Here is a 24,477-nt window from a genome sequence, read left to right as displayed (position 1 = left end):
TTGAAGTCTCCTAGAAGAATAATCTTATCTTCAGTGGGGATTTTAGACAATGTCTCATCCAAGCAGGCATAGGAGGTCTCTTTTGCTTCCTCTTCAGAGTCTAAAGTTAGGGGCATAGCCTCTCATAACTGTTGCCATCATGTTGTTGGCAAGCACCAGATGGATGGTCATGAGATGCTCACTGATTCCCACAGGAAGTTCAGAGAGGTGGCTGATGAGCTGCCAAACCCAGCACCATGGGTCCTGGGGTCATCAGCAGCTTTTCCTTTCTAGTAGAAAGTGTAGCCACCCTTCTCCTCCTTCAGTTGTCCTTCATCTGCCCGCCGGGTTTCACAAAGGGCAGCTATGTCAATCCGGCATCTTCTCAGTTCTCTTGTGATGATCGCGGTTCTCCTCTCCAGTCTGTTACTGGTTGTACTATCCATCTATGTGCGCACATTCCATGCTCCAAATTTCATATTCATATTTCTGTGTTTCTGACCGTGTGTGGTGATACATCTGGAGTCGGTAATCCAGTCGGTAAGTTTGAGGCGGACTATTATTAAGGTAACTTTTCTAGCCCTTTCCCCGCTTGGGGTGAGCAGAGTGCATCCTAAAGACGACTGCTCAGTTGCGGGCGCAGCTGCCGAAGGTCTCTTCTCCCTCGTTCCAAGGATCCAGCGACTGAATCTAGCACCTGACTAGGGGCTTCCAGGTCTCACAATCCTGACCCTGTCGCCACTTGCTGATCGCCATAGGACGTAATCCAGGGAGTTAGGGTGGATTCCCTATATGGAGGATGCCTGTGCGGGGCTGTGTTTAACGTGGGGAGACTGGTGCACTGACAGCCACCACACGGTCCTTGACAGATCTGGGTCAGGATCCAGTGGCATAGTCCAAGACGACCGGAGACCCTTTTCTGCTGCAGCCTTCATCCGCCTTCCCAGCCATTGTGACGCTCCACTAAGGTCAGCCATCGTCCTCCGCCTGTTCCACCGTTGGGGTCTTGGTTGGATTGCTCTTTGTCAGCGATCTCCCCCTCAACCTTACCGCCATGGGTGGCCCTACCAGGAACATAGCTCCAGACGGCATCGCCCTCTGGATCTACCCTAATCAATACCTTAAATGCGGCCTCACCAATGTCTTATACAACTACAACATGACCTCCCAATCATACAAAATTGGATCACAATGGAAGAAGAAGGTAGTGGAAAACTATCCTCTTGAATTCTGCAGTAATTCATGTGAAGCTAGGGCACTGTAAGGTACTTAAGAGGACATTCTGGGACGAAGGGCTAGTTTGTTCTATGCTGTACAACTCTATGATACCACGACTGTACATGGACCCCCATAGTCTATTGACCACCCTGCTTAAAATTGCACCAGTTATGCCCCTGTCCCACTTGGGAAACCTGAACGGAAACCTCTGGAGACTTTGCGTCCCACCCAAGGTTTCCATGCGGTTCCCGAGGGTTGCAGGTGGTTGCCGGAGGTTGCAGGTAGTGGAAGCAGGTAGGGAGACTGACAAAAACCTCCAGGAACCGCACGGAAACCTTGGGTGGGGCGCAAAGTCTCCAGAGGTCTCCCTTCAGGTTTCCTAAGTGGGACAGGGGCATTAGTTTCTACTGACTCTACTTCCTTCCAAAAGGAGTCACTGCACTGACATGTTCCACACTTTAGAGCTGCTTTCTGGCAAACATTCGGCCCTCCATCAAAAGCCGATCATCTTCTCATTCATCACGTTGCTGTTTGCAGCATCCACATTTCAAAGTGATCCATCATATGTGAAGCGCCTGTGAGATGTTCCAATAAGCACTTTAGAAAAAGAAATGATAAATAAAAGGCAAGTCTTTCAAAGCAGTGAGGAGTCATGAGCCTCGGTGTTACATCCAATCAATCATGAAGCTCAGAAGATTTCATCAAAGGTATTGATGCACTTGTACTTCTTAAGCATCTTAATCTCCTACATGCTGTCCAATGCACATGTTGTAAATCTCAACTGCCAATGACGTGTAATTTATCCAGATCCCATTGATGAATGAGGCTGATAGTTCACTGAAGCAGTCTGAAGAATTGTCCCATCCCAAAACGTTGTCAGTCCATTCCCTCCACAGATGCTGCCTGACCTACTGAGTTTCTCCAGCACTTTGTATTTGAGTCATGGAGTCCTAGAGTCATACAGTGTGAAAAAAGGCCCTTTGGTTCAACTTGCCCACACCGACCAACATGTCCCATCTACACCAGTTCCACTTGTCTGCATTTGGCCCATATCCCTCTAAACCTGTCCTATCCATGTACCTGTCTAATTGCTTCTTAAAGGTCGCGATAGTCCCTACCTCAGCTACCTCCTCCAGCTGCTCGTTCCATACACCCATTACCTTTTGTGTGAAAGAGTTACCCTTCAGATTTCTATTAAATTTTTTCACCCATCAACTCAAACCTATGCTCTCTGGTTCTCAATTCCCTTACTCTGGCCAAGATTCGCTCAAGATTCCAGCGTCTGCAGTTCTTTTGAGATAGTTCGGTCAGTAGCACTTTCTTGATATCAATCTGCTAAACAGATTGCTTTGGAAAATGGTTGCAATATCAGAAAGGCCCAATTTTAAAAGCACAATCCGCAGACAATGGAAATCTCAATCTCAAATAAAGAGGGTGGCATTGTGGCGTAGTGGTAGAGCTGCTGCCTTATGCCCCTGTCCCACCTGAACGGAAACCTCTGCAGACTTTGCGCCCCACCCAAGGTTACTCTACGGTTCCCGGAGGTTTTTGTCAGTCTCCCTACCTGCTTCCACTACCTGCAACCTCCGGCAACCACCTGCAACCTCCAGGAGCCGCACAGAAACCTTGGGTGGGGCGCAAAGCCTCCAGAGGTTTCCGTTCAGGTTTCCTAAGTGGGACAGGGGCATTACAGCACCAGGGACCCGGGTTCGATCCAGACTACGGGTGCTGTCTGTACGGAGTTTGTAAGTCCTCCCCGCGACCTGCGTGGGATTTCTCCGAGATCTTCGGTTTCCTCGAAGACTCCAAAGACGTACAGGTTTGTCGGTTAACTGGCTTGGTATAAATGTGAAATTGTCCCTCGTGTGTGTGTGTGTGTGTGTGTGTGTGTGTAGGGTAGTGTTAATGTGCGGGGATCGCTGGTCGATGCAAACCCGGTGGGCCGAAGGGCCTGTTTCCGTGCGTTATCTCTAAACTAAACTAAACTAAAAAAATAGAATATGTTGGAAATACTTAACAAACCAGGCAGCGTCAGTGGAGGGAGAATAGTCATGAACCATTTAAGTTGTGGAATGTTCCTTTTCCTGATTTCACCATCATGCCTCTCCATGAAATTCTGGATCTTGCTATCATTACAATTATAACGCAATGTACTTGTGCTATAAATCCAGGATAAGCATTCAACTAAGAAAACCAAGCCCAAAGACAAAGTATTATCTAACTAAATATACCAACTTACCACAAATAACTCAAGTTGGCGAAAAACAGCTACCTACCTCCAGGACAAGGGGTCACAGCTTAAGGATAAAGGGGAAATCCTTTAAAACCGAGATGAGAAGAACTTTTTTCACGCAGAGAGTGGTGAATCTCTGGAACTCTCTGGCACAGAGGGTAGTTGAGGCCAGTTCATTGGCTATATTTAAGAGGGAGTTAGATGTGGCCCTTGTGGCTAAGGGGATCAGGGGGTATGGAGAGAAGGCAGGTACGGGATACTGAGTTGGATGATCAGCCATGATCATATTGAATGGCGGTGCAGGCTCGAAGGGCCGAATGGCCTACTCCTGCACCTAATTTCTATGTTTCTACATCTTAACTATCTCTTTAAAAAAACTCATTGTGTAGATGCAAGTATATCATTGGGGGCACCTCCCTTCACTGGTGTTTCGTTGAGTTAGGCCCACAACACCTCGGGAAGGCTCTACAGTTAGTTCTGGCGTCCCAGACCCACCCCCCTTCACTACCTGCTCTCACCACCTACGCTACATATCTGCCCTCAGTGGAGATGTTAGTTCGAAATCGATAACCCCGAACACATCTCAAAGTCGGATAGACATATTGGCATACAAGCTCTCAAGTGCAAACGGGTTTGATTTTGTTGGTGAGATAGTGCTGCTGAATGTCTCTAATCCGGGTGGCGACAAAAGATTGCCACTTCGTGATTTATTCCAAGTCCCGGAGGTGCTGTTGCAATCCTTGATGTGCTGTCAAGTGGACACATTGTAAATTTCAGGCATCCAAATTGATTATCTGATGTCGGTCTAACTGTTGATCAGTGAGGTTTTTGTCAAGGAAGATGCAGCTTTTTTTTTTAATGGATTAAGGATCGGGAAAATTGTTGCAACTTCAGCACAAACTATTTATGCATAAAATATGACAAGCTCTTTTTTCCATGTATTAAAATGGAATTACTTTCTGTAATACAAACGGTCCAGCATTCTCCAGCTAATTTATTCTTGCAGTTGTAGCTTATTCTTTTCCCACAGAAATGACAGTGTCGTTTAATCAATTCTTAGGGCTAAAGGAATCAAAGGAGATTGGGGGGGGGAGCAGGAATGGGGTACTGATTTTGGATGATCAGCCATGGTCATATTGAAAAGCTGCAGCAGAAAAGGGTCTCTGGTCGTCTTGGACTCCATGCCACTGGATCCTGACCCAGATCTCTCAAGGACCGTGTGGTGGCTGTCTGTGCACCAGTCTCCCCACGTTAAACAAAGTCACGCACACCCATGGTCAGGAGGGCATAAAAGCTGGATTGAAGGGCCGAATGGCCTACTCCTTCACCTAATTTTCTATGTCATCCAACTTTTCCTGTCATATCCTTAATTGCTCTTTCATAGAGTCATAAAGTGATACAGTGTGGAAACGGGCCCCTCAGCCCAATGTGTCCATACCGGCCCACAATGTCCCAGCTACACTAATCCCTCTTGCCTGCGCTTGGTCCATACCCTCCAAACCTGTCCTATCCATGGGGTAGGGAGGTTACATTGTTGGGGGTGGTAATTCAACCACGGTTGGTTTAACGACATCAACTCACAGTGCAGCTACAACATTTATTTAAATCATTCTGCAATCGAAATAGACAATAGACAATAGGTGCAGGAGTAGGCCATTCGGCCCTTCGAGCCAGCACCACCATTCAATGTGACCATGGCTGATCATCCCCAATCAGTACCTGCCTTCTCCCCATATCGCCTGACACCGCTATTTTTAAGAGCCCTATCTAGCTCTCTCTTGAAAGCATCCAGAGAACCTGCCTCCATTACCCACTGAGGCAGAGAATTCCACAGACTCACCACTCTTTGTGAGAAAAAGTGTTTCCTCGTCTCCGTTCTAAATGGCTTACTCCTTATTCTTAAACTGTGGGCCCTGGTTCTGGACTCCCCCAACATCGGGAACATGTTTCCTGCCTCTAGCTTGTCCAAACCTTTAACAATCTTATATGTTTCAATGAGAGGCCCTCTCATCCTTCTAAACTCCAGAGTGTACAAGTCCAGCTGCTCAATTCTCTCAGCATATGACAGTCCCGCCATCCTGGGAATTGTAAACCTACGCTGCACTCACTAATAGCCTACACTGCAATCACTCCAAAACTAGCAAGAAGGTCCTTCCTAGGGCCCTGTACAAATTAGGGTGGGAGACCATGAAACTGCACACAATACTCCAGGTGTGGTCTCACTAGGAATCTCTTGTACATGTAGTGTGTGAGATAAAAAAATGTTTTTAAAAAAAATGTGGGACATGATAATAACAAGACAGTCTGCCCAGAGAGCAACCTTCTTCTTGTATTTAGACTTAACAGAGTGGTCAAAGAAGCCATCCTTACAAAATGGAACAATGAGATTATGCTTACTTGCAGTAGCATAATATGATCATGCATATCCAACTCAATATACTCGTATGGATAACCACAGTAATCCCCTAAAAATGGTCAATAACTCCCTCTTAAAAAAAATGATATAGAGTACAAAAAAAGTAAAAGCCTGAATCCTTAAGCTGACCCCTGCAACCCCCAAGACAGTTGGCACTGCCCAACCCCTTAGAGTAGCAATAAGATCCCTTCTTCAAATGAGAGTATAAAACCAAGTCTTTAGACTTTAGAGATACAGCCCAGGACAATTTACAGAAGCCTTCCTCAGATTTGGAACCAAAACGTTACAGGTGTGGTCTCCAAACCTGTACAGGAAGGAACTCCAGATGCTCCGGATCCAGATGCTGGTTCAAACCGATGATAGATACAAAAAGCTGGAGTAACTCAATAGATCAGACAGCATGTCGGGGGGGAAAAGAATAGGTGACATTTCGGGTCAGACCTGGAGTGTGAAGAAGTGCCTTGACACGAAACGTCACCTATTTCGTTTCCCCAGAGATGCTGCCTGACCCGTTGAGTTACTCCGGCTTTTTGGGTCTATCTTTGGTAGCCTACAAACCTGTACGTCTTCAGTGCATGGGAATAAACCAGAACACCCGGAAGAAACCAATGTGGTCAAGGGGAGAACATACAAACTGTGTACAGGCAGCACCCATAGTTAGGGTCAAACGCAGGTCTCTGGCACTGTGAGGAAGTAACTCTACCGCTGCACCACTGTGCCACCTGTTCAAATGAATAGACTCCTGCTAATTAACCTGTCTTGAGTGGTGTAAAGCTGGGGGTATCAAGTTGGAAGGGGCATGGAGGGGAAACTGATATACAACCTTAAAGGGGTTGGACAGGCTAGATGCAGGAAGATTGTTCCCGATGTTGGGGAAGTCCAGGGCAAGAGGTCACAGCTTAAGGATAAGGGGGAAATCCTTTAAAACCGAGATGAGGAGAACTTTTTTCACAGAGAGTGGTGAATCTCTGGAATTCTCTGCCACAGAGGGTAGTTAAGGCCAGCTCATTGTCTATATTTAAGAGGGAGTTAGATGTGGCCCTTGTGGCTAAGGGGATCAGGGGGTATGGAGAGAAGGCAGGTACGGGATACTGAGTTGGATGATCAGCCATGATCATATTGAATGGCGGTGCAGGCTCGAAGGGCCGAATGGCCTACTCCTGCACCTAATTTCTATGTTTCTATGTTTCTACAATATCAATGATTGGCACAAAAAGCTGGAGTAACTCAGCAGGACAGGCAGCGTCTCCGGAGAGAAGGAATCGGTGCGGTTTCTGGTCGAGCCCCTTCTTCAGACTGGTTAGGGATAAGGGGAACAACAGATATAGATGATAATGTAGAGAGATAAAGAACAATGAATAAAAAATATGCAAAAAAAAGTAACTATGATGAAGGAAACAAGCTGTATTTTGGGTGAAAACGAGAAGCTAGTGTGACTTTGGTGGGGGAGGGATGGAGAGTGGTGGGACCTAGGACAGAAAGGTCTGTGTGATAACAGGACGGAGAATTAAAGTGTTTAGCAACCGGGAGATTAGGCGTTTTTCGGCGGGCTGAGCAAAGGTGTTCAGAGAAACAATCGCCCAATCTACCATTTGGTCTCGCCGATGCATTAGAGTCCACGTTTTGAGCAACGGATACAGTAGATGAGGCTGGAGGAAGTGCAAGTGAACCTCTGCCTAACCTGAAGGGACTGTCAGGGTCCCTGGGCAGAGTCGAGGGTGGATGTATCGGGACAGGGGTTGCATCTTCTGCGGTTGTAGGGGAAGGTACCTGGGGAGAGGGTGGTTTGGGTGAGAAGGGATGAGTTAACCTAGGAGTTGCGGAGGGAACGGTCTCTGTGGAAGGCGGAAGGGGGTGGAGATGGGAAAATGTGACTAGTGGTGGGATCCCATTGGACCCTCAATACCAATGGCTCCTCAAGTCCACATGTTTGAACTCTGAACTCAGTGATGATCTATGAAGTGTTCCATACTAATGATTCTTTTCCATAACAGAGGCCAAAAATATACATGTCATCACCCAGTCAGTGGCTATGGGTTGATTCATGAAACAGCCAGGTACATTTTGTCGCCAATGCCATTTCCCTGCCCCTAATGTTCCTGTACCTTTCCTATTTAAAGCCTGCTCATTTTAAAGGTTTCAAAGGTACAAAGGTTTTTTTTATTGTCACATGTTCCAATTAAGATACAGTGATTTGCAAATTACCAAACAGCCATACGAAAAAAAATACAAGACACACAACTATATAAAAGCTAACATAAACATCCACCACAGCAGATTCCCCACTTCACTCACTGTGATGGAAGACAATGAAAGTAAGATCATGTATTTTTCTTGCAATCTTCCCACCACATAAGAGCTGAGTCTGAGGTGTAAAGTAATCAGGCTCTGCTGGGTTACAAGTTCACAAGTTATAGGTGTAGAATTAGGCCATTCGGCCCATTGAGACTACGCCGCCATTCGATCATGGCTGATCTCTGCCTCCTAACCTCATTTTCCTGCCTTCTCCTCGCAAGCCTTGACACCCGTTCTAATCAAGAATTAACTGCATTAAAAATATCCACTGACAGCCTCCACAGCCCTCTGTGGCAATGAGTTCCACAGATTAACTACCCCCTGACTATAGAAGTTCCTCCTCACCTCCTTTCTAAAAGAGCTCCCTTTAATTCTGAGGCTATGACCCCTGGTCCTAGACTCTCCCACTAGTGGAAGCATCTTTTCCACATCCACTCTATCTATGTTATTACGGAATAATGGAAGAGATGATGACTGTGCCTCTCCATTGTAATGCAACGATAAGTAGCAGAGTAATTCTGATCATTCGATGAAGAGTAATGTTCAAGCTATCTATAGCATAAACAAGGAAGCAGACCCTGAGGAATGGAAGAAACAGTGCACACTGATAGAATTACAGTTGATTCATCCGGTAATAATATCAGCACTGAAACGGCTCCTATATGGGAAGTTAATGAGGGTGAGGGTCGACAAAAAAGCTGGTGAAACTCAGTGGGTGAGGCAGCATCTATGGAGCGAAGGAATAGGAGGGCACAGACTGAAGAAGGGTCTTGACCCAAAACGTCGCCTATTCCTTCGCTCCATGGATGCTGCCTCACCCGGTGAGTTTCTCCAGCTTTTTTGTCTACCTTCGATTTTTCCAGCATCCGCAGTTCTTTCTTAAACATAATGAGGGTGAGTGTTATCTGCTCAGTTATCTGCTTAATGTGTATTAAAAATAATATCATGCGTTGATATTTCCAGTGGTCAAAGTCAACAACGGAAACACTTACGTAAGAATGCTGTTCATCGATTACAGCTCAGCATTCAACACCATTATACCCTCTGATCACCAAACTCGGTGACCTGGGCATCGACCCCTCCCTCTGCAACTGGATACTGGACTTTCTAACCAACAGACCCCAGTCTGTGAGGTTAGACAAGCACACCTCTTCAACCCTCACCCTGAACACCGGCGTTCCACAGGGCTGTGTGCTGAGCCCCCTCCTCTACTCCCTCTTCACCTACGACTGCACACCTGTACATGGTACTAACACCATCATCAAGTATGCAGATGATACAACGGTGATTGGCCTCATCAGCAACAACGATGAGTCGGCCTATAGGGAGGAGGTCCAGTTCCTAGCAGCAGGTGTGCTGACAACAACCTGGCCCTTAACTCCAAGAAGACCAAGGAGCTCATTGTAGACTTCAGAAAGTCTAGGGGCGGCACGCACACCCCCATCCACATTAACGGGACGGAGGTGGAACGTGTTTCCAGCTTCAGGTTTCTGGGGGTCAACATCTCTGATGACCTCTCTTGGACCCATAATACCTCAACTCTGGTCAAGACGGCTCACCAGCGTCTCTTCTTCCCAAGTAGACTAAAGAAGGTCCATCTGCCTCCTTAGATTCTGGTGAACTTCTACCGCTGCACCATCGAGAGCATCCTTACCAACTGCATCACAGTATGGTATGGCAACTGCTCTGTCTCCGATCGGAAAGCACTGCAGAGGGTGGTGAAAACTGCCCAACGCATCACCGGTTCCTCGCTCCCCTCCATTGAGTCTGTCCAAAGCAAGCGTTGTCTGCGGAGGGCGCTCAGCATCGCCAAGGACTGCTCTCACCCCAAACATGGACTGTTTACCCTCCTACCATCCGGGAGGCGCTACAGGTCTCTCCGTTGCCGGACCAGCAGGTCCAGGAACAGCTTCTTCCCTGTGGCTGTCACACTACTCAACACTGTACCTTGGTGATTGCCAATCACCTCCCCCCCGGACACTCCTCCCACCAGGAAAAAAAATAACTGCACTACTATGACTGTATGCACGTAAATATATTTATTTATTGTTCATATTCTATGTCGCTCTTCTAGGGAGATGCTAACTGCATTTCGTTGTCTCTGTACTGTACACTGCACAATGACTATAAAGTTTGAATCTGAATCTGAATCTGATGATGAGATTGCTAAGAGGAAGAAACTGCATCAAGACAACACTGGAGTTATGGCTAATGCCATTGATAAGCAATAAGAATTTGGCTTAAAGGGTAGTATAAAAAGGACAACAGTGTGTTAGTATCCTTCATCTTTAATCCTTTCTGCCTTTCAGTTTCCATTTTTTTTTCACTTCAATATAATATGGCCTGGTGATGGGGCTTACAATTTACAACTTGCATAGTAAGGGGTTTAGGGCTAGGTTATTTATTGTTACGTGTACTGAGGTACAGTGAAAAGCTTTGTCTGCATGCTATCCAAACAGATCTGGGGTAATCTTATAGAGGTGTATATAATTATGAGAGTAATCGATGAGAGAAGTCTCTTGCCCAGTGTAGGGGAATCCAGAACCAGAATGCATGGGTTTAAGGCGAAGGGTAACCTTTTCCACACAAACGGTGGTGAATGTATGCAACGAGCTGCTGGAGAAGGTACTGTAGCTGAGGCAGGGACTGTTGCAACATTTAAGAAGTAATTAGACAGGTACATGGATAGGACAGGTTTAGAGGGATATAGGCGCAACACAGTCTAGTGTTGATGGACATGTTGGTCGGTGTGGGCAAGTTGGGCCGAAAGGCCCGTTTCTACACAATATTATTCTATAACTATGACTCTATACGATACATAGATACAGTGCAAAATATAGGGGGGAAAAAGGGAAAGATACAGAGCACAAAATATAGTCCTTGCATTGTAGTGTAATGTAATGCATCAGTTCCTTAGACAAAGCTTAGTCACCTTGAAGTGGTGGAGAAGCTTGGGTGGTCCTGAGATCCTGAGAGCGATGCCGTCTGGAGCTATGCTCCTGGTAGGGCCACCCATGGCGGTAAGGTCGAGGGGAAGGTCTCTGACAAAGAGCAATCTAACCAAGACCTCAATGGTGGAACAGGCGGAGGACGATGGCTGACCTTAGTGGAGCGTCACAACGGCTAGGAAGGCGGATGAAGGCTGCAGCAGAAAAGGGTCTCCGGTCGTCTTGGATTCCATGCCACTGGATCCTGACCCAGATCTGTCAAGGACCATGGGGTGGCTGTCTGTACACCAGTCTCCCCACGTTAAACAAAGTCACGCACAGGCGTCCTCCATATGGGGAATAGCTACCATTGTGCTAGTTCTAAGAAGAAGAAACTACCATTGTGCTGTTATGACTGTTATGACTGTTATACAGTATAACACTGCCAGCTCCCTCAAACAGTGTAGAGACTTGATAATCCATTTTAATTACTTTAGTTGGAGGATAAATATTGGCCAAGGAAGCAGGGATAATTCATATAATCTTTTAGCAACATCATCTCTTACATTCACCTGAGTGAACAGAAGTGAGAGTGCTACACTGTTAAACAGCTCATCATTCAGCAGGCCAAACATTGCAGCAATCCCTCAGTGAAGAGCCAAAATAATAAGCTGGCTTTACCTTTCATTGAAATCCTCCAGTTACTGCAGCATTCATAATTCCTGAGTTGAATGCTAACATCAGAGGACTGATTTCTGTATCACTTTTTAATGCAATCTGTTACTATCATCTGGAAAATATTCAATAGCAAGTTTCAATAGGTCATTGGAAATACACTTAAGGAAGAATAAATTGGAGGCCTCTTTCAGAGTGGCGGTTTCTGGCCAGACTATTTGGTTCATTATGATTGCACAACTAAAGCACATTGTTCGTGGGTATCATGAGGTCCAAGTCCATAATTCCCCGGAAGTGGCAACTCAAGTAGACAGAGTGGTGAAGAAGGCTTATGGTATGCTTGTTTTCATGGGTTGGGCCATTGAGTATAAGAGTCGTGAGGTCTTTATGATGCAGCTTTATGGGGGACCAAAGTGGTTCGGCCGCATTTTGAGTATTGGGTGCAATTCTGGTTGCTGCATCTCACCAAGAATCATTGCCATGGTGGCTTTGGAGTAGGGGTGAAGTTTAATTTTTAGTCACCTGAATGATAATTGGGATTAGGGTGTTGGAGCTTCTAGCTACAGGACTAACATTTAAGCAATGATTTACAGATGTTTAAGCGTCCAGACAGCCGCTACAGTAGGATTGTTTTATTTGGGTCCGCCAATACGCGAGCTTTGGTGCGGACACATCTGTAAAAATGTAGAGTCCTTTTTCGGTTTCTGAAGTCCGGATAAACACCTTATGAAAATTATGAGATAGATAGGGTCGATAGTCAGGTAAAGTTAAATGTTAGCGGGCATAGCATTAAAGTGAGAGGAGCACAGTTTAAAGGAGATGTGCAGAATGAGTTTTTTTTACATAAAGGTTTTTAGATCCCCTGGAACATGCTGTTGGGGGTGGTGGTTGAAGCAGGTATGTTAGTGGCAATTAAAAGATTTTTAGATGGGCACTGGGGACATGCAGGCAATGAATGGATATGGATTATCCGCAGGCAGATAAGTGATGGTCTTGACATTATGTTCAGCACAGGCATTGTGGGCTGAAGGGCCTGTTCTTGTGCTGTAATTTTCTATGTACTTTGTTCAAAGCTGGAGAAGTTGTTTATGTGGGCCAATTTGACGTCTGGTAATATTCATGTTTAGTCTTGAGTCAAGAGTATTTTATTGTCATGTGTCCCAAAACGGAACAATGAAATTCTTATCTGCAGCAGATATATAAGGTCATAAGGAATAGAAACATAGAAACATAGAAAATAGGTGCAGGAGTAGGCCATTCGGCCCTTCGAGCCTGCACCGTCATTCAATATGATCATGGCTGATCATCCAACTCAGTATCCCGTACCTGCCTTCTCTCCATACCCCCTGATCCCTTTGGCCACAAGGGCCACATCTAACTCCCTCGTAAATATAGCCAATGAACTGGCCTCAACTACCTTCTGTGGCAGAGAGTTCCAGAGATTCACCACTCTCTGTGTGAAAAATGTTTTTCTCATCTTTGTCCTAAAGGATTTCCCCCTTATCCTTAAACTGTGACCCCTTGTTCTGGACTTCCCCAACATCGGGAACAATCTTCCTGCATCTAGCTTGTCCAACCCCTTAAGAATTTTGTAAGTTTCTATAAGATCACCCCTCAATCTTCTAAATTCTAGCGAGTACAAGCCGAGCCTATCCAGTCTTTCTTCATATGAAAGTCCTGACATCCCAGGAATCAGTCTGGTGAACCCTCTCTGTACTTCCTCTATGGCTAGAATAGTAGCATTAGGCCATTCGGCCCATCAAGTCTACTCCACCATTTAATCATGTCTGATCTATCTCTCCCTCCCAACCCCATTCTCCTGGCTTCTCCTCATCACCTCTGACGTAGTACATAGTAAATAACAGTAAATAATAACATTGGGAAGTAATAATGAGAGGGTTGAGTTCATCAATGAAACAGCATCTAATAGCAATGTTTATAGAAAGGGAATTGTATTCTGATTAATATAATGCCACATTGAAAGTGCTGCCACCCCTTTTCTAGTGCTCCAGTTATTTCCCAATCTCAGTAAGTGCCCAGTGATATGTTCTGCTTAATTGGCAATGAAAGGATCATATTTTGTGAGTGCGTTTTTAAAATCTCTTGTTTCCACCCCTGATTGAGTTTACATTTACAACATGACTGTACTGTGCAATTTATTTTGTAACTGATTTCATTTTCAGTTTGGAGGCAGCCAATACTGATAAGTCAACTGGTTCTGAACAGAGAGTGTGGTCACAGTGGGCTACTTATTAAATCAGACCCAACGCCAGATGGATTTTGTTTAGATATGTGGACATTGGGAGCATATAAGACAATGAATTTTATTGCACCTTTAACTCTGGAAATAGATGCCCCAAACCACAGATGGAGGCAGGTTGACAAGCCAGGGAAAGAGAACGTGACTTCAAACTTGGTCCAAAACTGTATTTAAAGGCAGTGAAAGGATAGATTTGGGAAGTGAATTTAAGATCTGAGGTCTGAGAAAGATTAAAAATCACCACCATTTTCTGGTACAGCCTCAATACTGACCATGTAATTGCTCACGATCACATTTTGTTGTTTATACCAATTAGATGGAAGCAGAAGGACAAAACCGAGAAGTGCGTGGGTTTTTTCCGGGATCTCCAGTTTTTTTCCCCACACTCCAAATACATACAGATTTGTAACGGTGGTGATATTACCAGTGGTGAATCTGTGTAATTCTCTGCCGCAGATTGTAGTTGAGGCCAGTTCATTGACTATATTTAAGAGGGAGTTCGATGTGGCCCTTATGGCTATAGGGATCAGGGGGTATGGAGGGAAGGCAGGTATGGGAAATTGAGTTAGATGATCAGCCATGATCATATTGAATGGCGGTGCAGGCTTGAAGGGCTGAATGGCCTACTCCTGCACCTATTTTCTATGTTTCTATGTAAGTTAATTGGCTTGGTATAATTCTCCCTACTGTGTGTAGGATCACGTTCGTGTGTGGGGATCGCTGGTCGGCATGGATTCGGTGGGCCGAAGGGCCTGTTTCTGTGCTGTACCTCTGAACTAATCTAAAAAAAGAGGGAATCATAAGAGTCTGTCAACAACCATTCAGAGGCTTGTGTTGTTCAACATTCTACAAGTATATATGTAGGTAATTGTCCAGAAATTAGTTATGGTGTTCAATTTGGTGTGCTAAATGGTGCTGTATATTGTGCTAAAACGGAATTGGAAATCACACAAAAAATTGGGGCGGCACCTTTTTTAAGCTCCTGTCCTACTTAGGAAACCTGAACGGAAACCTCTGGAGTCTTTGCGCCCCACCCAAGGTTTCCGTGCGTTCCCGGAGGTTGCAGGTGGTTGCCGGAGGTTGCAAGTAGTGGAAGCAGGTAGGGAGACTGACAAAAACCTTCGGGAACCTCCGGGAACCGCACGGAAACCTTGGGTGGGGCGCAAAGTCTCCCGAGGTTTCTGTTCAGGTTTCCTAAGTGGGACAGGGTCATTACTTGTACAATTAGGAATGGGTTCTGAGGACATCCAAGGGAATCGAGAACCAGAGGACATAGGAAGCTGAGGGGTAACTGTTTTACACAAAGTGTGGGAGGTATATTGAACGAGCTGCTAGAGGAGGTAGTTGAGGCAGGTACTATCACAGTCTTTAAAAAACATTTGGACAGGTACATGGATAGGATAAATTTAGAGGAATACAGACCAAATGCAGGCAAGTGGGACTAGCGTAGATGGGGCATGTTGGTCGGTGTGGGCAAGTTGGGCCGAATAGCCTGATTTAACACTCTATGACTCTATGACTACCCAGGCAAGTTAGCAGACTGTCGCGTAAAACAGCAAGACAAGCAACTACCTTGAACAGCAAGACAGAGCAGCACGGTGGCGCAGCAGTAGAGTTGCTGCCTTACAGCGCCAGAAACCCGGGTTCGATCCTGACTTCAGGTGCTGTCTGTACGGAGTTTGGATGTTCTCCCCGTGACCTGCGTGGGTTTTCTCCGGGAAGCTCCGATTTCTTCCCACACTCCAAAGACGTACAGGTTTGTCCCTAGGATAGTTAGGATAGTGTTAGTGTGCGGGGATTACTGGTCAGCACTCCCTCGATGGGCCGAAGGGCATGTTTCCACGCTGTATCTCAAAAGTAAACTAAACTAAACTAAATAAGCGTCAAAAATAGTGCAACATGTTCCTTGTACTGCTGACAATCTTCCATAATCTTCTGAGAATGCAACTCTGAGCAATTTTGGTCGGTCCGGGCAAAATGCAGAGCTCCAGGACGAGTGGTCACGAATGATCAGATCCAAGAAGACCTTGTTCCAGGCAATCAGATTTCACCCAGGTATGATTGCTCAAGCCATCTACTTGTGGCAAAATTGATTTTTCTGTGATTTATGCATAAAGAAAGGTACTAATCGATCCATTTTCTAGACCTCAAAATGTAGCTGATGTAGCCACCTTAGATTCCACCAAGCAATTTGGCTGTTATAATTTAATTGAGATGAATTGAATTGGAATGGCCTGCTTTGTTTCATTTGTTTCCTACGGCCTTCAGGGATTGTCCTGGCTATATGAAGTGAGCAGATTAAATTGACCTAACAGAAGCAAAATAGTGCGGATGCTGCAAATCTAAAACAAACCACTGAGGCTAGAAATACTCAGCAGGTCAGAAGGCGTCACGTGATAAAAGGTCATTCATTTTGAAATGTTAATTTTGTTCAAGAGTTAGAAGATTGAGGGGGGATCTTATAGAAACTTACAAAATTCTTAAGGGGTTGGACAGGCTAGATGCAGGAAGATTGTTCCCGATGTTAGGGAAGTCCAGGACAAGGGGTCACAGCTTAAGGATAAAGGGGAAATCCTTTAAACCCGAGATGAGAAGAACTTTTTTCACGCAGAGAGTGGTGAATCTCTGGAACTCTCTGCCACAGAGGGTAGTTGAGGCCAGTTCATTGGCTATATTTAAGAGGGAGTTAGATGTGGCCCTTGTGGCTAAGGGAATCAGGGGGTATGGAGAGAAGGCAGGTACGGGATACTGAGTTGGATGATCAGCCATGATCATATTGAATGGCGGTGCAGGCTCGAAGGGCCGAATGGCCTACTCCTGCACCTAATTTCTATGTTTCTATGTTTTCAAGATTCAAGATTCAAGATAGATTTAATTGTCACGTGTGCCTGATGGCACAGTCAAATGAATTTCCATACAGCCATACAATAAAAATCACCAGGACACAACACACTATAGGGTTTGACATAAAACATCCCCACACAGCAGAATCAAAGTTCCCCACTGTGTGGGAAGGCACCAAAGTCAGTCTTCTTCCTCCACTATTCCCCGTGGTCAGGGTCTCCCCAAGCCCTCCGCAGTTGCCGCTACGGGCAGCCCAATGTCCAGGACCGCACGCCGGGGTGTTAAAAGTCCGACGTCGGGGCTGCGGGACGTCCTCAGTGGCGTGGACACAGAGTCGGCCCCCTCCTACCGGAGTCTGCGGCTCCCAAAGTCCGCAGGCCGCGCCGGGTGGAGACTGCTGCTGGAGACCCTCTGCAAGACGCCCAAGGACTCCACGATGATGGTCAGCGCCGCCCGCGTTGGAAGCTCCCCGCACCAGAGCTCCACGATGTTGGAGCAACGGCCCAACGCTCCGGAGCTCTAAACGGCGACCCAGGTAGGCATCGCCCGCTCCGCGGTGACTCCAGCGCTGCGCCGCCGCTGTAGCAGCCCTGGTCCGGTTCCCGATCCCCGGCAGGAAAGGCCGCTCCGATCCAGCTGGTAGATCGCGAGGTGGGGGGCGAGGACGCGACTCGGAGAAATAGTCGCGTCCCCGCCAGGAAGAGACTTGGAGACGGTTTCCCCCTTACCCTGCCCCCCTCCCCCACATTGAGAAGTTAAAGTTTCCCCCAACACAACACTTTGGACTAACTAAAAATAATAAAAAAGACAGAAATAACAGACAGGCTGTAGGCAGAGGCTGCTGCCAGTGCAGCGCCCCCTCTCCGCAAATGATTTGAGGAAAAGGAAAATCTGCCAGTGTTTCAAACTTTCAGATTCTCACATAAATAGCCACGGCGTCGCCCAGCCACCTTCAATGACACACCTCCTCTCAACCTTCAGTCTCATCCACCCTCGGAGACAAGATCCACAGGCACCTGAGAAGCCCACCACTCACAGCTTCTCTTCCAAGTCATGCTCCATTCCGAATTTGATTCCTATTGTTGATCCCTTGTTGTATAGATCCTGGAACTACAGGATTGTAGAGTACCTTTAACAGTAAACAATGTAATAATAATAATAATAATAATAATACTACATTTTATTTGTTGGCGCCTTTCAAAAGTCTCAAGGACACCTTAACAAGAGTAAAAATACATATAATCGGAGTAAAATAAATAATAAAGACATCACCAATACACAAATTAAAGACAGAATTCGATCCAAAGAGAAAAAAATCAAAAACACAACGTGAAGAGAGAGCAGCGGCAGCTAAACCGCGCCAGCGTCCACTCTCCCTTCCGACAGCCATCTTGGACACAAACTAAAATAGTGTAGCGGCATATTTTTTTATCGTTCAAGAGATTACTCCCTCTAGCCGCTAAATGGACTACATGGTTAAGGCATAATGGCACACATGTGAGCTCTCCATCGGAGAGCATCTTCACAGATAAATCTTCAATTGTCTTTTGATTAATATATTCTTTATTGTTGATGCAAAACAATAAGGTATACATCCAAACTTCTTCCGACTCGTACACTATAATCCTCCTCAATGGCCTACCCCTGATTCTTAAACTGTGGCCCCTGGTTCTTAACTCCCCCAACATCGGGAACATGAGGGGTGCTAGCTCTTGACACCATGACAGTATTTGACTGAGGCTGTAGTTAGAGTGAATTCAATGGGAAACCAGTCCAATGGTTGGAATTAGGCCGATGGTGACGATGGTTGGGGTTGTTGGCAGGGTCGATCATTCTAGCTCTGGAACATCTTTGCAAGAGATCCTGTGGCCAGTGTCTTAGGCCCAACCAGCTTCAGTTGCTTCATGAATGACCTATTGTGAACAATTTTGGGCACCATACCTGAGGAAGGATGTGCTGGCTCTGGAGAGGGTCCAGAGGAGGTTTACAAGAATGATCCCAGGAATGAGTAGGTTAGCCTATGATGAGCACTTGTCGGCACTGGGCCTGTATTCGCTGGAGTTTAGAAGAAAGAGGGGGACCTCATTGAAATGTACAGAATAGTGATAAGGCTTGGATAGAGTGGATGTGGAGAGGATGTTTCCACCAGTGGAAGAGACTAAGACTAGAGGTCATAGCCTCAGAATTAAAAGACGTCCTTTTCGGAAGGAGACGAGGAGGAATTTGTCAGAGGGTGGTGAATCTGTTGAGTTTTGTGCCACAGAAGGCTGTGGATGCCATCAATGGATATTTGTAAGGCAGAAATAGACAGATTCTTGATTAGTACAGGTGTCAGAGTTTATGGGGAGAAGGCAGGAGAATGAGGTTAGGAGAGATAGAACAGTCATGACTGAATGGCAGACTTGATAGGCCGAATGGCCTAATTCTACCGTTATTCCTTATGACCTCCCTTCCTCAGAGATGGGGATGTCTGCTGGTGGAAGCACAATATTCCGTTCCATTCATAACTTCTCACCCAGCGAAGCAGATCATGGTAACGTCACGGCCAGACCTGAACTACATTCAGCCAAGTTCATAAGTAATAGGAGCAGGAATAGGCTATTCAGCCCATCAAGTCTACCCGGCCAGTCAGTCATGACAGATCTATCTTTCTCTCCCAACCCCTTTCTCCAAGCTTCTCCCCGTAATCTTTGACACCCTTATGCCCCTGTCCCACTTAGGAAACCTGAACGGAAACATCTGGAGACTTTGTGCCCCACCCAAGGTTTCCGTGCGGTTCCCGGAGGTTTTTGTCAGTCTCCCTATTGGTCGAAAGTGGTTTCTGCTTCTTCTATGTTCCGGCGATTATTTCAAAACAGAACATAGAAGAAGCGGAAGGTAAACAAAAATGCTGGAGAAACTCAGCGGGTGCAGCGGCATCTGTGGAGCGAAGGAAATGGGTGACGGTTCGGGCCGAAACCCTAGCGGAAACCACTTTCGACCATTAGGCAGACTGACAAAATCCTTCGACGAACCGCACGGATACCTTGGGTGTGGTGCAAAATCTCCAGAGTTTTCCGTTCAGGTTTCCTAAGTGGGACGGGGGCATAACTAATCAGGAACCTGACAATCTCCACGTTAAAAATACCCAATGGCTTGGCCTCTGCAGAAGTCCACAGATTCACCACCTTCTGACTGAAGAAATACTTCCTCATCTTATTTCTAAAGGACATTTTTTAATTCTGAGGAATATTTGTGCCACAAATGTGCTGACCAGTAACCATATCCACCAAAGGAGAATCTAACTGCCTATCCTTGGCATTCAGTATGTTACCATTACCCAGTTCCACCACCTCTAAACATACCGGTTCTCTATTGACCAGAAACTCAACTGCCACAGAAATACATTGGCTACAAGAGCAAGTCAAACGTTGGGCATCTGTGAAAGCCATTGGAAGCCTTTTCACTTCCCACACAGCATATGTAGGGAGTGTGCTTGTCTCCTCTCTATTTTCCTGAATGAGTGCAATGCAAAGTACTCTGAAAACGTTCGATACCAAGCATGTCTAAGCAACTTGCTTGCCTTGCATTGTACGAATGGTACTAACCTTCCTAAACCACACTTAGCTGCACAGTGGCACGGCTGGTAAAGTCATCGTGCCACGGATCCGAGTTTGATCCTAACTTCAGGTGCTGTCTGTATGGAGTTTGCACGTACTCCCTACGACCGCATGGGTTTCCTCCAGGTGTTCTAGCTTCCTCCCACGTCCCGAAGATGTGCGGGTTTGTAGGCTAATTGGCCTCGGTACATTTCCCTACTGGGTAGAGAGAGGATGAGAAAATGGGATAGCATAGAATTAGTGTGAACAGGTCATCAATGGTTGGCAAAGACTCGCTGGGTCAAAGGTTCTGCTTCCATGCTGTATCGTTAAGTTAAATTAAGCCACATTAAATGTTTAATCCCTCCACCATAAGCAACAAATAACCGCGGTGAGTATCATTCATAAAATGCTCCACATTTACCCACTGAGGCAACTCCATCTGCCCCTCCGAAACCCACCATCTCTCCCATCAAGGCTAAGACAACAGGCATATGGTCAATGGTCAAATTATTTATTTATTGCCATGTGCAGCAGGTACAGCAAAATACATTTGTGCATCCAGATCGGCAAGACTATCCCTATACATAAACACAATCTCCCCAGTTAGTGCAGTGTGCACAGACCAGGCCACCAAGTGCAAATGCAAGAGTCAAATGCAATTGGACAGATGTGCAGATTCCTCCCTACAGATCCCCATCACACAATATCCTTATTGGATCCTAGTGAGACCACAGTGCCCTAGTGAGACCACACCTGGAGTATTGTGTGCAGTTTTGGCCTCCAAATCTGAGGAAGGACATTCTTGCTATTGGGGGAGTGCAGAGTAAGTTCATCAGGTTAATTCCTGGGATGGCAGGACTGTCATATGTTGAAAGAATGGAGCTACTGGGCTTGTATACACTGTCATTTAGAAGGATGAGAGGATATCTTATGTAAGATTATTAACGGATTAGACCTGCTAAAGGCAGTAAACATGTTCCCAATGTTGGGGGAGTCTAGAACCAGACTCCACAGTTTAAGAATAAGTTTGCCATTTAGAACGGAGATGAGGAAAAACTTTTTCACTCAGAGAGTTGTGAATCTGTGGAATTCTCTGCCTCAGAAAGCAGTGGAGGCCAATTCTCTGCATGCTTTCAAGAGAGAGTTGGATAAAGCTCTTAAAGATAGCGGAGTGAAGGGTTATGGGGAGAAGGCAGGAACGGGGTACTGATTGTGGATGATCAGCCATGATCACAGTGAATGGCGGTGCTGGCTCGAAGGGCCAAATGGACTACTCCTGCACCTATTGTCTATGGTCTATTTGGAAACAATTTGCTGTTCCTTCATTATCACTTGGAATTTTGCAATCCTGGAATCCCGGAATTTCTACCCATCAGTACAGTGAGAACACGGTCCTGGAATTTCTACCCGATAGTACAGTAGGAACACACGCTCAGCAGAATGGTTGAGGCTGTTCAAGATATATTATCACCATTTCTCAATGCCATTTAAAGATGAGTTTTCCCCGAGATCTTCGGTTTCCTTCCACACTCCAAAGACTTACAGCCTTGTTGGTCAATTGGCTTGGGTTTGTATACTTGGTATAGGTAAGTGTAAAATTGTCCCAAGTGCGTGTAATGTGTGGGGATGGCTGGTCGGCATGGACTCGGTGGGCTGGAGGGCCTGTTTCCATGCTGTATCTCCAAACTAGAAAAAACTGATGAGCAATAAATGTTAGCCATGGCGGCATTGCCCATATGAACAAATGAGGAAGTAACGACTGCAATCGACCTAGAAGATTGATCGCCATCAGCTTATCAAGGACAATTAGGGTTGGACAATAAACGCTGACCTTGCTGAAAATGCCTGCATCCCCAAAACCGAATAAAAAGGAAATATGATCCATTTTAATATGTTTGGATTTCAGCCAGCCCTCTGCGACACATTATGTTATTCCAACTGATAAATGATCTCACAGCAGCAATCATTCGAACATGGCTAGTCTGATTCCAGAAGATAGACACAAAATGCTGGAGTCACTCAGCGAGTCACTCAGCGGGTCAAGGGCCTGTCCCACTTGGCCATTATTTGCGTACCATTTACGCGACCTGGTAGCGTGTGGGTAGCGCGGGAAGGGCGCATGGAATGGCGTGGAGGAGTGTGGAGATGCGCGCGGTATCACGCATCGTGCCAGGATTTCGTCCTGTACGAAATCTTCTTATCGTGTAAATGATGGCCAAGTGGGACAGGGTGGCGTTTCGGGTCGAATGGGTGATGTTTCGGGTCGAGACCCTTCAGACAGAAACATCATCCATTCCTTCTCTCCAGAGATGCTCCCGGTCCCGCTGAGTTACTCCAGCATTTTGTGTCTATCTTCAATTTAAACCAGCATCTGCAGTCCCTTCCCACAGATTAATTTGGTCTGCAACTTTTCATTCCCCTCTTGTTTTTGAATAGGGCCATTACACCTGCAGTTTTTCCAATTGCTAGCACCAATCAAGAAACTGGAACATTTTAGAAAGTCAGCGTAAATATCATAAACTGGGTAAATATCATAATCTGGGTATTTAAATGACGTCACACGCTCCAGACGGCTGTGCGGGTGCGTGATGATGCCTGTGACAGTCACTACTGGCCTGTCTCGTAAATGACAGCCAAGTGGGACAGGCCCTTTAGGCAGCATCTCTGGAGAAAAATAATAGGTGACTTTTTGGGTTGGAACTCTTCTTCTGACTGAAAATAGAGGTGGTTGGAAATTAGAAGCGGGGGAAATTAGACTGGTGGTGTGTAAAAGGCCAGGACAAATCAGGTCCGACAAAAGATGACCTTAGGAAGTAAGTAAGTAAGTTTTATTTATATAGCATGTTTTAAGTCAACTCGCATTGACACCAAAGTGCTTTACATAAATTTAAAAATAAGTATCTATACAAACCATAGAAAAAGGTTAAAAAAAATAATGAAAATGGACACAACACATTATAGAGTTCAATAGGAAGGGTGGAGTTGGCTGGGAAAGAGGGATATGAAGTGTTGTTCCTCCAATTTGCATGTGGCCTCACTCTGACAGTGATGAGGCTCAAGATAGAAAGATAGAGAGAGTACAGAGGAGATTTATTAGAATGTTGCCTGGGTTTCAACAACTAAGTTACAGAGATAGGGTGAATAAGTTAGGTCTTTATTCTCTGGAGCGCAGAAGGTTAAGGGGGGACTTGATAGAGGTCTTTAAAATGATGAGAGGGATAGACAGAGTTGATGTGGACAAGCTTTTCCCTTTGAGAATAGGGAAGATTCAAACAAGAGGACATGACTTCAGATTTAAGGGACAGAAGTTTAGGGGTAATATGAGGGGGAACTTCTTTACTCAGAGAGTGGTAGCGGTGTGGAATGAGCTTCCAGTGGAAGTGGTGGAGGCAGGTTTGTTGGTATCATTTAAAAATAAATTGGATAGGCATATGGATGAGAAGGGAATGGAGGGTTATGGTATGAGTGCAGGCAGGTGGGACTAAGGGAAAAAAAAAAATGTTCGGCACGGACTTGTAGGGCCGAAATGGCCTGTTTCCGTGCTGTAATTGTTATATGGTTATATGTTATATGGTTATAGAAAGGTCAGTATGGGAATGGGGAGTTAAAATGTTTGGCAACGGTGAGATCATATAGGCCAAAGTGGACTGAGCGTACGTGTTCAGCAAGACAATCGGCAAGTCCACGCTTGGTCTCATCAATATATAGGACCTGATTCAATGTGAGCACCAGACAGCTAGCATATCAGACCAACAACGTATGTGCAGACACAAAGTGCTGGAGTAACTCAGCTGGTCAGGTAGCATCTCTGAAGAAAAGGAGCAGGTGACATTTCGGGTCGGAACCCTTATGGAGTCATAGAGTGATACAGCGTGGAAACAGGCCCTTCGGCCCAACTTGCCCAACCTGGCCAACATGTCCCAGCTACACCAGTTCCCCACCTGCCTACATTTGGCACATATATCCCTCTAAAGCTGCGTATCCATGTACTTGTTTCTTAAACGTTGCAATAGTCCATGCCTCAACTACCTCCTCCGGCAGCTCGTTCT

Source organism: Leucoraja erinacea, chromosome 6 (assembly GCF_028641065.1).
Source record: "Leucoraja erinacea ecotype New England chromosome 6, Leri_hhj_1, whole genome shotgun sequence".
Lineage (NCBI taxonomy): Eukaryota > Metazoa > Chordata > Chondrichthyes > Rajiformes > Rajidae > Leucoraja > Leucoraja erinaceus.
Note: the sequence above shows the minus strand (reverse complement) of the source record.